Source organism: Crocodylus porosus, unplaced genomic scaffold (assembly GCF_001723895.1).
Source record: "Crocodylus porosus isolate Cpor-Errol unplaced genomic scaffold, CroPor_comp1, whole genome shotgun sequence".
NCBI classification, from domain to species: domain Eukaryota; kingdom Metazoa; phylum Chordata; order Crocodylia; family Crocodylidae; genus Crocodylus; species Crocodylus porosus.
The window spans coordinates 34,842,065-34,858,226 of record NW_017728886.1 but is presented as its reverse complement, the minus strand read 5'-3'; the positions used below and the strand labels follow the sequence as shown (position 1 = coordinate 34,858,226).

The window sequence follows — 16,162 nt, the reverse complement described above, 5'->3', positions numbered from 1 at the left end:
AAGGCTCAGAAACATCTCTGAAGAGAAATGAGGCATCCAAAACATTTCAGAAATGTTTCAAAAAATGTCGGCGTTTCGGAGCTGGGCTTTCAGGGTAACAGCTGTATGCTGCTGCCCTGCCACATGATTTGTCTCCTCAGGGAGCAGAGCTCTGTGTTGGGGGTCTTCTCAGTGCTGCTGCCTGCCCCACACTGCCTCAGTGATGTGGGGCTGCACTGGGCAGGCAGCAGCAGTGAGATGACCCTGGCACGGATCTCTGCTCCCTGTGGAGCCTGGTCACATGGCAGGGCAGTGCTGGTCCCTACTGCCTGACCTGGCTCTGCAGGGAGCAGAGATCCAGGGCTATACAGGGTGGAAAGCGGTGGGGAGGAGACCCCAGGGCAGATCTCTGCTCCCTATGGAGCCAGGTTGTGGAGCAGGGACCAGCAGGCTTGCCTGCCACTCTGCGGTGCTTCCCTGGGTAGGGCTGTGCAAGGCCATTTGAAACAGATTCAGAGGCGATTTGGCTGAAACACTGAAATGAATCACTGTCCTCCAAAACGGCCAAATCTGAAACTGAATTGAAACACAGCTGTTTTGTACAGCCCTAGCAGAAATGTTTCACCTATTTCCTGGGGACAGTTTCTCAGGTCCAGGACCAAAAAACAAGTCCCTCACCCTTCAATAAGCAGTAGCCAGTGATAATAGCACTTACATGAAATGCAGAAAACCTGCGTTTGAGTCTCATCAAAATGTGACAGAGTTGGGACTTGAATTAATTCTTGCTTATCCTAAATAATTTCCTTAACTTCCTTTGAATATTCTGGGGAGTTTTGGGCTGTTTTTCATGAACATTTTTGAAGCATCTTGATTTTTTTTTTTTTTGCCCTACGTCAGAGAGACAAATCTCATTTTTTGAGAGACAGAATTCTTATTTTCAAGTCAGTCCCTGTGAATATTGCAAAGCAGTCCAGTTGGCTGGCTTCTGAGAAGGAAGGGAGGTTAATTAACTTCTAGGCAATCTGCTTGGAAACCAGGAAGGCCAGACACTTGTCTGATAGGTAGGTTTTGAATTCTGCCTATGTTCTAATATGTAATCAGTTGAAATCAAACCACATCTTTGTGTTATACCTTAGCAGGTCAGCACTTCGAATGATTAAAAAGAAAAATATTTCACCTGAAAACTTCCAAGCAGCTCCAGGAGAGATGGAAATATTAGAGGCTAAATATTAGTAACTGAGGTATGAACATATTAAATAGCTGAGGTCAAGCAAGAAGTCCCTAGAAGAACAGAAAATGAACTTAGATTTCTCTCCCAATTCAATACCTTAACTACAAGACTGTAGTTCAGATAGCATCTGGATAGAAATGTGCTGTTACGTGATAATATTACTGAGTTGCAGTTTTGGCTCCATCATAGACTTATTGTATGGCCTTGAGCAAGTCCGCTTCACCTCTATTCCCGGATGTCTTTGACTACTGAAAAATGATGATAGTTAATTATTTATAATGTCTGTCTCATGTAGGATTGTAGCAAGGCTTTGGTAGTATTAGCTGAGTGTTTGGAGTGTGTCAAATACTGCAAGTACTGTGGATTTTTCTATTTGCTTAATGGTGACCACATGGTTGTAATTGCACAATGACTAAAAAGAGAATGGATCCTCCCCACAAAAGGCTAATTCAAATACATGTTTCACCGGGGAATCTAGAAGTGTATTCAACATCACTTTGTCTGATTTATCTGCATTTGTAAATGACTTCTTGTGGAAGAAGGTATGTAAAATGTTACTGGACTTGTAGCCCTTCCATGCAGACATCCCTTCCACTGTCCCTCCTTTTCTTTCTTGCTGTGACAGGTCTTATAGAAATGTTGAAATACCAAGTCTGTTACATTATAGACTTGTTGTTTTTCTACCAAACTCAGTGTGATTCTCACTTTTTCTCCCAATGGATCAATTGTAATTTCATCAATTAACTCCAGATTTCAAGTCTTAATCCATAGCTGGGTAAAACCAGTACAAACTTACAGAGATTATATTTCTACTTTCTTTTTCTCTTATGTCCTAATACAAAGAGGTGGACTTGATGACGCATGAAAATCATGGCCTCTGCATGAATGCACTACTGGTACAAGATTTTTCTGCTTGTACCTATCTCTCTTCCCCTGACACTGTTGAGCTGACCTTGGTTAAAGTGCCTAGGTTCCCTTGAATGCAAGGACCATTGTTGACTAATGCCTTCAGAGAGTCTAGTCACCCAAAAGGGTTAAAGTAGGATAGGGTGACTCTACAGTGGACCATATGCTTGCATCTCTTTTTTTTTTTTTTCCAGAGGTAGTATAACAGCCATTCTCACTGCAACTGCTAGAGGAACTGCATCTCCTCAAAGCATACTTTCTGGAGGCTGCCCACTGGTAGATTCCACAACCACTCCTGCAGGGCTGAAGCTAATGCAATGTTTTATCCCCATATTTAAAATCACTGAAAATATACCAGCTTGTCCCATAATAATTACATTTGAAAAGAGAGGAGTTTCAGTTCCCCTTTAGCCTCTAGATCCATTATGAGTTTTATTTGTAACCAGTAGTAGAACTCTTAGTATGTTCCTGTTCTACCTATTGTTAGTACTTAGAAACCTCCAGTTGCCAGACACTATGAAAGCTCCTGTCTTCCAGCCTTGACAACATCACTAATGTGGTTACTGTGTACCATGTACATTCTGAGACCTTCATCTCTTACATAAAATAAGGGAGATGGCATTCATTAAAGCTCCAGAGTACTCAGCAGGTAAAATTCCAGTTGAAATAGACCTATCACTTTAATATCATAAGTGACTTATAATTTATGTGATGATAGAAAATAATAGAAGCTCCAGGAGGCAATTTCCTTGCAGCAGTCTATGCAAAGTGAAAGAAAATGTATTTGTTTAAATGTCTGTGACAGGTGGTGCTGCTGCTGCTGTCACTGTCCCTGTTCTTCAAACCCTATGAAACCAGAAGAAAATGTGCTTAGCTATAAAGCATGAGATACCACTTTGAAATCTTTATTATAACTTTTATACTCTATAATTACTTCTTCTTCTTTTTAAAACCCCAGAACATATTTACTGGTATGGGATAATGCAATTTATCCCTTAATTCCATTGAAGAATGAAAGAGGTTCATTTTATGTTAGGCAAACACATTTTCAATCTCCTACTTTTCTTCTCTTACCACTGATTAGCTTTACTGATAAAGATGTCTTCTAAGGCAACTTATAAAAATCTTTTTTCCCCCTGAAACCATAAAAGTGCATTCTTAAAACATAAGTAGCCATTTCTCTACCATATGTCTGTCAATGCTTCCTTCATATGGGTTTACATTATATATTTTACACTCAGTTCAGTTGTTAATGGTCTCTTTTTTTGTAAATCCGAGGGCTTTAAACTATTGATTTAATCATACTATGCCACTATTCACTGTTTTCTAGAGGTACCTTCTCCTTCCTCCTCCCTGCCCTCCTGTTTTAATGTATATTCTAATTAGGGTAGGGAATGGTCTGAAGGAGTATTGGGCTTTGCAAAATGTTGCTTTCCTTTCATTTAAACCATTGTTTTTCAAGGCAGATTTAATTAAAGAAATGATGTACTTCTAAATGGATGAAAGTCTGTGTTACAAAACAATGAAGATGGTTTGAAAGTAATTCTTGCTCTGCTTAGAGCATGGATAAAGTATATATATTGCAAAAGAGCAAACTTTGCATTTTGCTTGAACACAGTGGAACTCTAGAAGTCTGGAACTCTAAATGTAAGGCCCCTGATGGATGTTAATTTAAAGGCATGATGCACTTTTGTAGCAATCATAACTCCTGCTGTACCACATGTACATTATGCCATGTTGCCAGTGCAGTGGGTGCTTGGGATCATGATCATGGGGGATCCCTGCACAAGCTTATCTTCTTGTGCTCCCCCCCAGCTGCAAGTGCCCCTCAGCAGACAGGGTTCCCAGCTGGGGGAGTGCATGCTATGCTCCTCTGGCTGGCAGCTCTGATCTCCTGATAGGCGCTTCTAGCCAGGAGAGTGGATGGGAGCCAAAGGCTCCATGGTCTCCCCGGTGGGAGCCCTGATCAGCTATTTGGAGCTCCTAACTGGGGGAATGCACCATGCCCCATGACTGGAAACGCTGTCAGCTGATGGCTGCTCACAGCTGGAAGGGCTTCAGTGTGCTCCAGATCTTGGAAACACTGGCCACATGTTCAATTAAAGGTGTAATAGGAACCAGCCACGAAGTCATTTCACATATTTGTGTGATAACTTTGTGGCTTATTCCTTGTTTTATCACACCTTTAGTGGATTGAATGTGTGGCCAGGTCACTATGTAAGGCATGATTAATAGTTAATTAATCACATCTTAAATGTAATGTTTGTTAGGGGGCCTAATAAAACTATTACAATCCACAGGTAGTTTTAAGATCTCCACTAGTTTCACCAGCTCCAACTAGAGAGGGGATGAATTCACAAAAATAACTATTGCATTTAGAATTGGGCAGGAAATGGCTTCCCTATGTGCAAATATTTTTAAAATTTTATAACTTTTTCTCATTCAATTTTTTGAATGTTTTGGAGGTGAGGTAACATAGGGAAGCACCCCTTCCTTCCAGCCCAGAATAGCTAATAGCCCAGTGATGGGATACTGTCCTAGCCGGTAGGAGACTGAAGTCCAGTATCCTGGTGAGATAGTCTAGGAACCATTTAACTGTGGGTGTTGGGGGAGGGTCTTTTACTTTCTCTTGTTCTTATAAATCCTTTCCATATTAAAACTGCCAGTTGTGTATAGTTCCACAGTGTCTCAAAATGATTTAATTGGAAATATCTTGACTTGTTTTATTTACGATTGGCACTTAGGGATTGGCCAGCAAGCCCAAAATTAAGGCTAAAAGAGATCTTTTTTGCTGTTTATGGAAGCAAAGAGTAGGTGGCATCCCACAGAGAGAGAGCAAGTGTGCAGCCTATGACTTCTAACTCCACACCACCCTTAGCAAGGGTTGTCTCTATATGGAACAATTAAACCATTAGTGTCTGAATCTTTATTTGGACAAGTTTACACTTGGTAAAGCAGTTTGGATAGGTAGGGGGAAGCTTCAAGAGTCGATTCCCACCTCCCCCTCCAACTCCTGGGAAGTATTAACAGCCTATGGTGTGCCTAACAGATGACCTGTGCCCTGCTGCCTGAATTAGAGGGCAGAGCCTAACTGGAACTAGATTAGAACTAAGTCCTGTGGTTTGAGCACTAATGATAACAAACATAGAGGATATGATACTGGTTGTAACACTACACACCTGAATGTGAGTTCCTTCTCTGTTGAATCATCAGCAAGAGGTGCAGACATGTTCATGGCCCTGAGAAGGAATAGGGAGGCAAAGGTTATTGGTGTGGCATGCGTGGAAATTGGGAGCAAAGACATACTGTTTGTTTCTACTGTATTAGGGAAATTTTACATTTTATACATTATTTATAAATAAACAGGATTGCATTAGAGCAGTGGTTTTTAACCTATTTGCCACAGTGGGCCACACTTGCAGCTCTCTATGTATTATGTGGGCCACACACACACAACTTACTTCCTGTGTATCCATTTAAAAACTGTTTTGTATTTGTTCTCTGACGCTAATGCAGGAAGTCACATGGGCGATGGCCTGCAAGCCACAGGCTGAGAACCACTGCATTAGAGCATATACCTGACTTAAGTAACTGATGTCTTCTAACAGCAACACTGGCCCTTTATATTGGGTAACTGCTTGGGCCATAGGAACAACTTCCCTTTTGACAGCTGGGAATCACTGGTAAGATCTGGAGTTGGCATTAAGACTCAAGACCTGGATTCTCCATGATCTACAATAATCATAGGAGATCTCACTGGAAAGCTCAGAGTCCATCTGTCAGAATCTGTGGGACAGATATCAGAAGCTCCTAACAGTAAAATTGAGAAGGGAGGATCTGGCCCAGGGCTATCCAACTGGCAGATTGTGGTCCACAGGTGGCCTGCAAGGGGCCAGCATGTAGCCCATGAGTAGCTAACATATGGCCCATTGGCCCCAGTGGCTGCATCTCCCACTGCTGTCTTGGGGTCCATGTACTGCCAGTCCAGTGCGTCCAGTGGCCAGAGGGAGGATGGAACTGCATACCATGGGTACATCCCACACAATGGTTGTAGGGGGGATCCCTGAGTGGGGGCCACTTCTGCAGCATAGGTCTGACATGGTGTGTGGCCCCCAGATGCACTGAAGTTGGATAGCCATGATCTTGTCCATTAACTTTAATCTGAGAACAGTGGTAATCCAAACGTTCTTTGGATTCTGCAATTGCATTCCCCAAGCCTTGTCAGTAGATTGGTATTTCGCTGGTTGGCCTTTCCAGTTCTTTCTTGTTTAGTTTCATTAACCTTTGAGGAATGAAATAGATCAGGCAGCAGACAATCAAAACACAGATAACTTGAAGGTCAAGACAGTACAACACACAGCTGGCCTTTACATAATAGTGGAATTTTGTATTTGTTTTGTGTGATGCCTAACTCATCTATCAAAGATTTCAGTTAGGGGAAAATAAGAACATAGTGTCATATATAAGGCCAGAACTGTGGTTCCAAAATGGGCATTTGCTTTGTACTGGTGAAAAGAAATGTGGAGGTTTCCCTACATGGCACTTCCCTACTTGGCACTTAGGCCTTCCCCAGGGAGGGAAGGGTCTTTGGGTTATGCAAAGCCAGCAGAACCAGCTCAATGCCAACTGTCTTTCCCCATACAAGTGTAAGGGAATGCTAGGGCAAGCTCCCCAAGACTGCCTTTCACTGCACAGGCAGCCCAGTGCCCCTATCTCCTGCCACATACACAGCTTGGGCAACCTGGTTCCTCCACATCTCCCAGCTATGTGGGGAACCCCCTGCCTCCTCTGCAATAGAGACAAACCAGGTCACTCCCACCACATATGCAACTCCCTGTCCTGGCCATACACAAGATACAGTATCTTGTGGACTGCAAGTTATCCCTTTGATGGCTGCATACAGTCTACCAGTTGGACATCATCATGCTGGGCAAGCTGAAGATGTGGCCAGGGCAGAAGAAGCCACATGGTAGGCTTTTCTACTCAAGTGATCCATGGCTTCACTTGGCCTTACAACAACCAGTGTACATTAGAGCACTCTTAGGGTTGCTCTAATTCGGAAGTGTAGAAGGGTAGGTGATGTCAAGCCCTCAATTTCTTCTGGTCGGGAGGGACTCACCTGCCATGACTTTATGATGGGAGAAAGAAGAATTAATACCCTCCCCCAATGAAATATATGACAGATACTGTTAGATCTGAGCCAGTCACAGTGATATCATTTATTAAAATATTCCGTCTTCATTAACAGAAAGAAATGCCTATCACTTTAAGTGGCATACCACCATTTCTCCCATGTCTTTCTTGAACCTGTTTCTGAACCCTTCTTTCTCATCTTCCAGGGTTTCTGACTCTGGTTTCCCCAGTGGCATCCCCATGGCTATCTGGACCTGGTAAGTAGAAATTCTCTCTTGCCTTCTTTGAGCATGAGATCTGGCTGTGGTTTGTACACCTGGGTAGGATCCACTCTGGGTCTCATTATCTGATTGTCACCTCTGGTCCCTCATCCTCATCGTGCCCCCTGGGGAAATTACTCATTTTGAGTGGCCAGCTTTTATTTCCCACCCCACCCTGCAGATTTGCCTATGAAAATAGCTGCCAGTGTCAGCTTTCTTCTCAGTCACACAGGCCTCTTTGCTATGCTTGCTCTGTTTCTGACCCCACAGGGTTACTCTCTGTCATCTTAGTAACAGGGTTGCTGTGTCACCCTGTTACAGTAGGCAACCCCTGGCACAGGTGCCAGTATGTGGCACTAGAAGGCATTTTGCTCAGCACATGCTTCTGGGTGGATAGCAGGGAAGGGGCCAGGGCTACATGGCTACAACAGGGATCGGGCCCCTTGTGGCTCCCCCATCTTCTGCCCTAGCACACCAACATCTTACAAGTTGAAATTGCAGGTGTTTTTGGCACTCTGCCCAAAAATATTGCCGACCCCTCCTCTAGTATGTTGGGACTGAACTGCATATCTTCAGAGGGCCCTGGCAGCCTTGGTGGAGGAGAAAGAGGAGGAATATTCTCTGGCAGAGAAGGATGCAGATGAGGTGGTCCCTGCAGCCACCACCGGGCAGACTGGGGGACCACTGCCCAGGCAGAAGAAGAAACGCCGAGTTATTGTGGTGGGTGACTCAATTCTGAGAGGCATGGAAGGGCTGATCTGCTGACCAGATCCCATGATGAGAGAGGTCTCCTGCATGCCTGGAGCTAAGATCAGTGACATCACTGCAAAGATTCCTAAACTCATCAAGCCCTCCAACTACTACCCCATGGTCCTTGCCCATGTGGGCACTAATGATGCAGCTGGGAGTAGTCCTGACCACATCATGAAGGACTTCCATGAGCTGGGGGTTGGCCTCAGAGTCAGGGGCACAGGTGGTATTCTCTTCCATCCTTCCAGCTGGCAGCAGCCGAAGGCGTAAGGATGCCCACATCAGGGAAGTCAACCAGTGGCTCCAGAGATGGCATCTTCAGGAGGGATTCGGATTCTACAACCATGACCAGCACTTCCAGGGAGAAGGCTTCCTAGGATGGGATGATCTTCATCTCTCTCCTAGAGGTAAGCATCTGTTCTCCCGCAGGTTGGCTGATCTCCTTCAAAGAGCCTGAAACTAGGTTTGACGGGGGATGGGGAACCGGTGTTTGATGAGAACCTAGGGTTGGCAAGCCACAAACAAGGCACCGGACCTAACCAGGTAAGCACTAAGGAGAACACATACCCTTAAGGCAAAAGGACACCAAGAGCACCCACTGGGGGGTTAAAATGTCTTTACACAAATGCCAGAAGTATGGGGAACAAGCAGGAGGAACTCACACTCCTACTTGATAGCACACAGTGTGACCCTAGTCAGCTTAACTGAAACATGGTGGGATTCTACGCATGACTGGGTGGTAGGGATTGAGGGATACAGGTCGTACAGACAAGACAGAGTGGGGAGAAAAGGTGGGGGTATAGCGCTCTGTGTTAAGGAGAAGTATATGTCTTCCATCATCAAGGCAGGAGTGGAAGAAGAGAATACCGAGGCATTGTGGGTCAGGATCTGGGGGGGCCAGGGGAAAAGGATTTGGTAGTGGGGATCTACTACAGATCTCCTCACCAGGATAATGACCTAGATGAGGTATTCTCCAAGCAGCTCTCAGATGATCCATTGGGTCCCTTCCAACTCTATAATCTATGAATCTTGAGAAGTACAGTAATTAGCTTTTTATATTTTTATGGCACAACTCAAAGGCCACTGTACAGATAAAAATATATGCTCCTGTCCTGCTGAGCTTACAGGGCATATAAGAAACTTTGACGGTCAGGCTTGTATCACATGGAGTAATCACTCAGGGGTTTTGGTGCAGCTGCAGTTGCATTTAGATTTATGAAAATGTTTTTGCTTCTTTTGGGGTGCTCTCTTTTTTTAATTTCCCTACAAACTGACATCATGACCATAACTATAGTTTAGGTGGGTTAGGAGTCTTCCTGAGGGGTGCAGTTGTTTAAGTCAATGATTTTATAATAAGAAAACTGTCAAAGCCTAGCAAAATGATTAGGAAATGCAACACATTTATTGAAGAGAGAAAAGAAAACTCTGTTATGTTGTGGAGAACAAGCTTAGGAACAATGAGTAATAATAGAAAAATATTTTTTCTTGCACTGGAAGACAAGACAGTGGCTTGTGATGTCTTCCTTTCTTCTTTTCTTCATGTATACCTGATATAATCAGATATGATACACCAAAGTCAGGTATATTCAACTTGGGTAAATCAAAAAGGGGTGTATGTGTAAGAGTAGTCACATATAGGAAGAATTTTTAAGAGAATAGAAAAATATTTTTGAAAAAAATTGTATTTAGTCCTAATGTTTATTTTTTTAAACATTTATGACTTGGTTTAACTTAATATTAAATTACACTTTTAGTCAAACTAGTGACATCCAGGTAGGCAGCCCAAAAATTAAATGGACCTGAATGTAGACAAGCTCTGAGGTTGGCTGTTCATCCAGGGCATGTGTTTATGATAGAGCTATTGAGTTAAGCTACTAGACAGTCAATTAATTTAACTCTGAGTTGTCATATGTAGTATAGACATTCTACAAATGTTTGCTTTGGGTGAGAATTCGCTACAGAACTACTGGAAAGAAAAATCTTTGAGTTAAACTATCTGGTTTCTGTATGGATAGAGTGAGCACTGCTGTGCAGATACATAGTAAAGGACTGCAAGAACCTTCTCTGTTGTGTAGCATTACATAGTACTGCACTCCTTTCTAGTAGGGCTGTACAAAGCTTTGGATCATGATTCGGATTCAGAGATGATTTGGAGGCTGAATCTATGAATCTGAATCAAATTGCTGGAAGCTTTAGGCTTTCTGAATCGATTTGGAGCTTCCGAGTTGCTTCAGAAAAGATTCTAGAGAAACTTGGCAGGCTTTATGGCCTTATCAGGGGCTACCACCCCTGCAGTTTTCACCCCTCTGTGGTCTAACACATACACCCAACATGAGTTTTGCTTTCAGGAATTTGGGGTGCAGTTCCCTCCGAGCCCCTGCACTGATCTTCTTGAAACTTGATAGCTTCATGTTCTTAACAGAGGCTACCGCCTGTGAAAGTTTCCTCCAAATCAAACAAAAAAACAATAAAGTTATAGATACTTCATTGCTCCTGTTTAAAACAAACAGCTAAAAATCTCAGTCATGTTTTATAGCCCCATGTAAGTTTCTAGCTATGACAAAAACATTGTAATCATGCATGAGATTCTGCATCTTCCGCAATTTTAAATGGTTCAAGAGATAAATATCCCATATCCTTGAATGGTAGGAAGTTTATGGATTTCTTGACTGTTATCTCAGTGTCTCTTTTGTAATAAAGAGGTAATAAACTTATTGAAGGCAAGGGTTGAAATTTTTTATTCTTATATTAAAATGGGAGAAAATATGGATAATAACTTTACTTACATAGGGAAAAGCTTGCATCTTTAAAATATGTAATACTCCATGGAGATATAATGCTGTATTATTTATACTTTTGAGAGACAATTAACTAGTCTGGAAAAGTATGTTGTGATCAGACAGTTAAACAAGATTTGGTCCTGTGAAGTTATTCTGTGCTTGTGTTGCTGCATTGGCAGTTTAAAGAGGTTTCTACTGGTATAGTAAAAATTTGGCTTTAATGTGTCATGGTCTCAATCCAGTGAAGTTTATGGAATTATTTGTGATTAAATGTAAGGCTATGTACACACGTTCAGATGATCATGGAGAATTCTTCTGGTCTTGTTTTCCAGGTAGAAAAACTTACCCAGAGACCCTTGAACACATGTTCAGATAATGGGCTTCTGCACAACCAGGCAGCCCTTGTGTGCACATCTCAGACTACTCTGTAGCTCCCAGTCTGTTTGGTGACAGATGACAGTGCATAGGGCAGCCCTGCTTGGCTGACACAGTCTCTCTGAAGCACAATGAGGGGATTGTGAAAGGGATCTCAGCTTGCCTAGAGGAAGAGATCCACTGTCTCCCTGGCTATGTTGTGGGGAGGGGCTGGGACAAAAGCATGCTAGAATACTGAAGGACTGTTCTGTGGGTTTTCTCAGAAGGCAAGTATATAGAAGTTTTGCTCTCCCAGGAGAAATTCTCCCAGGAGTGGCTTAACTCTGGATGTTCCCCAGTTATTTTTCCCTTGGAATAACCATTTTTGCTTTGGGATAAAAATCCTCCATATCTGTATATTTGTGATTTTTACTGGGAGAGGAGCAACTCCTTTAGAAGAAAATGCATGTCTGTACGTGGCCTGAAAGAGTGCATAAATATTTTGCTACTTTAATATAATAAACTGTCAGGATTGTCCCAACTAGGGAGTATATATGCTTAGCAAACCCCATACTTGGAGCCAGCATTGAGGTGAATGCTTCTGTCATTGCAGAGGTGCTGCCTGGATTGGGGGGAGCTCAGAGAAAACTAATCCCATGAATTTCAATTCCATTGTTAGAAGGACAAGGACAAATACTATTTTGCCATTGTTGCATTTTTGTTTGCTTGTGAATTTTTATGTGCATATGTAAGAGAGAGAGAGGAAGGATGGTTTGCACACAACAAAATGGGTTTGAATAAAAAAAAGATTAACAACTGCAACAAAAAGGTATTTCACTGCATCTTTGAATTTGTTTGAATGGAAAAAGTCTTGTATGACTGAAGAGTATTCACAAATGCATATATTATCTGGCTTTAGGTTTTGTCAGTTTGGGTTATATATGAATCTACATGACAACAATATAAGTAACAGAACAGCATTTGCTTCTAGTGTCTCTTTCATCTAAGTTGAACATTTGTATTTGTCTCCCTTTGACCCCCAAATACCTTTTGCCTCATTTCTGTGCCCAGTCTCCACCCAAATTGTGGAAGCTCTCAAGGAAAAGATTGAAACATCTCAGGTCAAATATGGAGGTAATTTGTAAGCGGCTACAATTATGTCTAAGGGACATTTGTGTTGTTTACAAGCTCAGGAAGCTAGAAAAAGTGTAAAGTAAAGTAACTTGAACTCTACATCTGACTGTACCAGATAGCAGTCCAACATTAAGATGGACTTCTGAGAAAATTTTAAAGATGCTTAGTGTTCATGCATATAGTTATTCCATCAATTTTATGAGGTTTTCTAATATTTGGTTAGTTGTATGAAAGCCTCAAGCCATGTAAAGAAACATGCAAGCTTTAGATTCTTGACTTCAGTGAAGGTCTGTAGATGTGCACTTAGTGAGCATCTGGTCCACAGCATTGTGTACCTTGCTAATCTGTGACACTTCAATCCTTTGTTCACATGCTGCTATGTGAAGACAGGAGCCTTTCCAACTCACTGAGTAAGACAAAGATCATCTTAACAAGTTCCAAGAGGCAATGAAAGCAGGATGATATCTTGGTAGCATGTAGAGGGAGTTGAGAAAGGAACCTGATCCATTTGTAAGCCAGGGAACCTGAGAGAGGCAAGAGAAGGAATCGGGTCACAATTGCCTGCTGCTTTTTGAGCACACCATAGAGTTCATGAAGACTCTGAAGGAGTAGGAGGAGGAATACTATAAACTGAGCAGATGCCAAACATAAACAGATGAGGAAAGAGACAGTTTTCATCATCCTCCAGCAATGCTTATTATTTTTTGAGTAGTTACTAATTAAGTAGTCTGCTTTCATGACTAAATTTCCCACCGGCATATCACACTTTTCTCCTTCATGTATCCCATAATGACAGCACCTCTTTCTGACAACTTCCAGAAACCAGTGAGAGCTCAGACTCTCAACACGATCCAACTGTTTGTAATCTGCCCAATAAGTTGCATCACTTCGCGTCTCTCAACTCCCACCTTTGATATATTCAATGTCTGGTATACACAGAATACAGCACATTCAGCTGCCTTGTTCTTTCAGTGATGTTACTGCTCCTTTTACATGGTTAGTTAAATAACTCTTGAATTTATAAGAGATAAGAATATATATAATAAAAATTGCTCCCAAATAAAATGGTTATATTACTTACATCCTAGGAATTCAGGTGGCAATGTTACCATTGTCAGCATTGTCACTGTTCCCTCTTGCATTACTTTAAATACCAACAGAGGATATCCCTAATGATATTGGCAAGCTTAACTTTGGTAGGCCTGTGGATGAGTTCTGGCTCCAGCTGTTGCCTGTTTTCTCCATTTATATTAAAATACCTCCTTTTTGTTTTCACAGATGTGATGGATTCAGCAAACACAGGTGTGCAATTCAGCGTTGTTCCTCTTCAGAAGACATTTTACTTTGGTGTCTTTTGAAGATGCATTCAGTCACCATTCTATTCCTGCTGGCATCTGCCTAGCAGACATTCCTGTCCCTTTGTAACCACAGAATGCTTTATAAGCAAATTAGGAGTGACCAAATCAGCTCACCTCCCTTTTGTCCATTGCTATAGGATAAGGAAGAGGATGCAAGCTTGTCCATCTTGGAAACAGCCAAATTTCCTAAAAATTAACATATCAAGCACTTTGATAGACCCTTTTATGTAAGTGTCTGAGGAACTGGCTTCTGCAACCTACTTATTTTTGTTAACATAATCAGCTTTTTAACTGAATCATTGTTGCAGCAAAGAGTTTCACAGATGTACCCAGGGCTTTTATAGACTTAGAAGTATGACCTGAACAAGGTAGGAATTTTAATATATATTACTATCTCTGACTTGGTTTATGGATATTAAGTGTTTTTGTGAAAACTGGGGAGAGATGGATTTTCTGAATCAAATAAGGAGGTTTGTTTATCAGGTTTTTTAAATTTAGGGTGTGGGGAAGAGAAAATGGTAAGCCTTTAGAAAGTATTTGGCTTACCTTTTGATTTCATCTTCTGACAACCTTGATAGATATTACTGACTTTAATTGCTGGGTTAGCTGAATTTGTAGTGATTTTTAAATCTTTTTTTTTTTTAACATAAGTTGTCATTTTCTAGTCAATGCTTTTCAATAGTTTTCTTTTTCAGTATGGCTCTCGCATATTTCTACTTTCTTCAAGTCTAGTAGAAGTCATATAGGTAATATTTTGAGGTCATTCTCTCATATTACTTGAGGGCCTATTTCTAAATCTTATATTCTACTTTATGTTTACGATACCTTCTATTATGTAAATGTGCAGTAATTAGTGATAGCTTAATGTATACATTTAGAAAAATAAGGGTGTAAATTACAGTTTAAAGCCTACCTCCACAGGTTTCTGAGAGACTTGTCCTCAGTTAGCAAAACTTGCTACAGTATTTAATTATATACTGTGTATATAATGGATGCAAGGGTGAAGGGGATGGGGGCACAGATGGTGTACCCTCCATCCTTCCAGTCAAGGGGAAAGACGACCCTGGAAGGAGCGGATGCATACTGTAGATCAATGCATGGCTGTATAGGTAATGTTACCAGCAGGGATTTGGCTTCTTTGACTTTGATGTTATTTCAAGAAGAAGGATAGCTAGGAAGAGTTGGGATCTATTTGACAAAGAGAGGGAAGAGCATCTTTGTGGAGAGACTCGCTAACCTAGTGAGGAGGGCTTTAAACTAGCTTTGCTAGGGGATGGAGACCAAAGCCCTGAGATAAATGGGGAAGTGGGAGATGTGGAGGAAGCAGAAACAGGAGAGGGCAACAGGGGAGGCCTCATCCTTCCTGAGAAAGTAGGGCAATCGGCTAGTCACCTCAGGTGTCTGTACACAAATGCACAGAGCCTGGAAAACAAGCTGGAAGAATTGGAAGTCCTTGCACTTTAAAGCTACTGTGATGTGATTGGAATAACAGAGACTTGGTGGGAGAATTTGCATTCTTAGAGCATTGTCATGGATGGGTATAAACTGCAGGAAGGACAGGCAGGTGAGAAGAGGAGGAGGTGTTGTGTTGTATGTAAAAAAGCTGTATGACTGTGCCGTGACCTCCCCTAGTGCCCCCTGGCTACCGTGTCAAGCCAGTGTCAATGCACCCTCACCGATCTCGTCCGCCACGTCTTTGATGTTTAAATGTTTAAGGGAGGCTGCCTTTTCTATCTGCTTTGACACAGTGCCTTGATTTAACTTAGTCAATGATCTGTCCAGTTGCCCCGGTGCACTCTAGCCTTAGGGCTACCTGTAAGTCTGGCCGTCGCCCACACGGCCTGTCCCCTGTGCTTGCATTGCCCCCCTTCTGGGGCTTTGCTCAATAGGCTCACCTCCCTTCTGGGGCTTCTTCCATACAGACAGTACCCCACTGCCTGTCTCTCTGCGCTCACACGCTCTCGCCTGCACTGAGGCCTGTTGCCGTGTGATTCCCGCAGTCGGGGCTCAGGTGGCCGTAGCTGTGCCTGGCTCCTGGACCCCTTCTTGGATCCTACGCCTGACTCAGGCTTCCCAGAATCGGGGCTCAGGCAGCCTCAGCCTTACCTGGCCCCAGACCCATTTCCTGGGTCTTACACCCACTGGGCTTCTCCCAATTGGGGCTCAGGCGGCCTCAGCCTTACCTGGCCCTGGACCCCCTTCTCTGAGTCTTGCGCCCCACTGGGCCTTTCACGATTGGGGCTCAGGCGGCCTCGACTTTACCTGGCCCCAGACCCC

At 42.6% G+C, this 16,162-nt stretch overlaps 1 long non-coding RNA gene across 1 annotated transcript in view; it reads right to left on the bottom strand.

Annotated features, from left to right (window-relative positions):
* Positions 1 to 8,140: 8,140 nt before the first annotated feature.
* The window catches only part of LOC109320369, an 11,453-nt gene continuing 3,431 nt past the window's right edge, over positions 8,141 to 16,162 (bottom strand). The window contains exons 2-3 of the long non-coding RNA XR_002103786.1: positions 12,931 to 12,933; positions 8,141 to 8,270 (exon numbers count right to left, since the gene is read on the bottom strand). This is a non-coding gene — a long non-coding RNA (uncharacterized LOC109320369). The remainder of the gene's footprint in view (positions 8,271 to 12,930; positions 12,934 to 16,162) is intronic.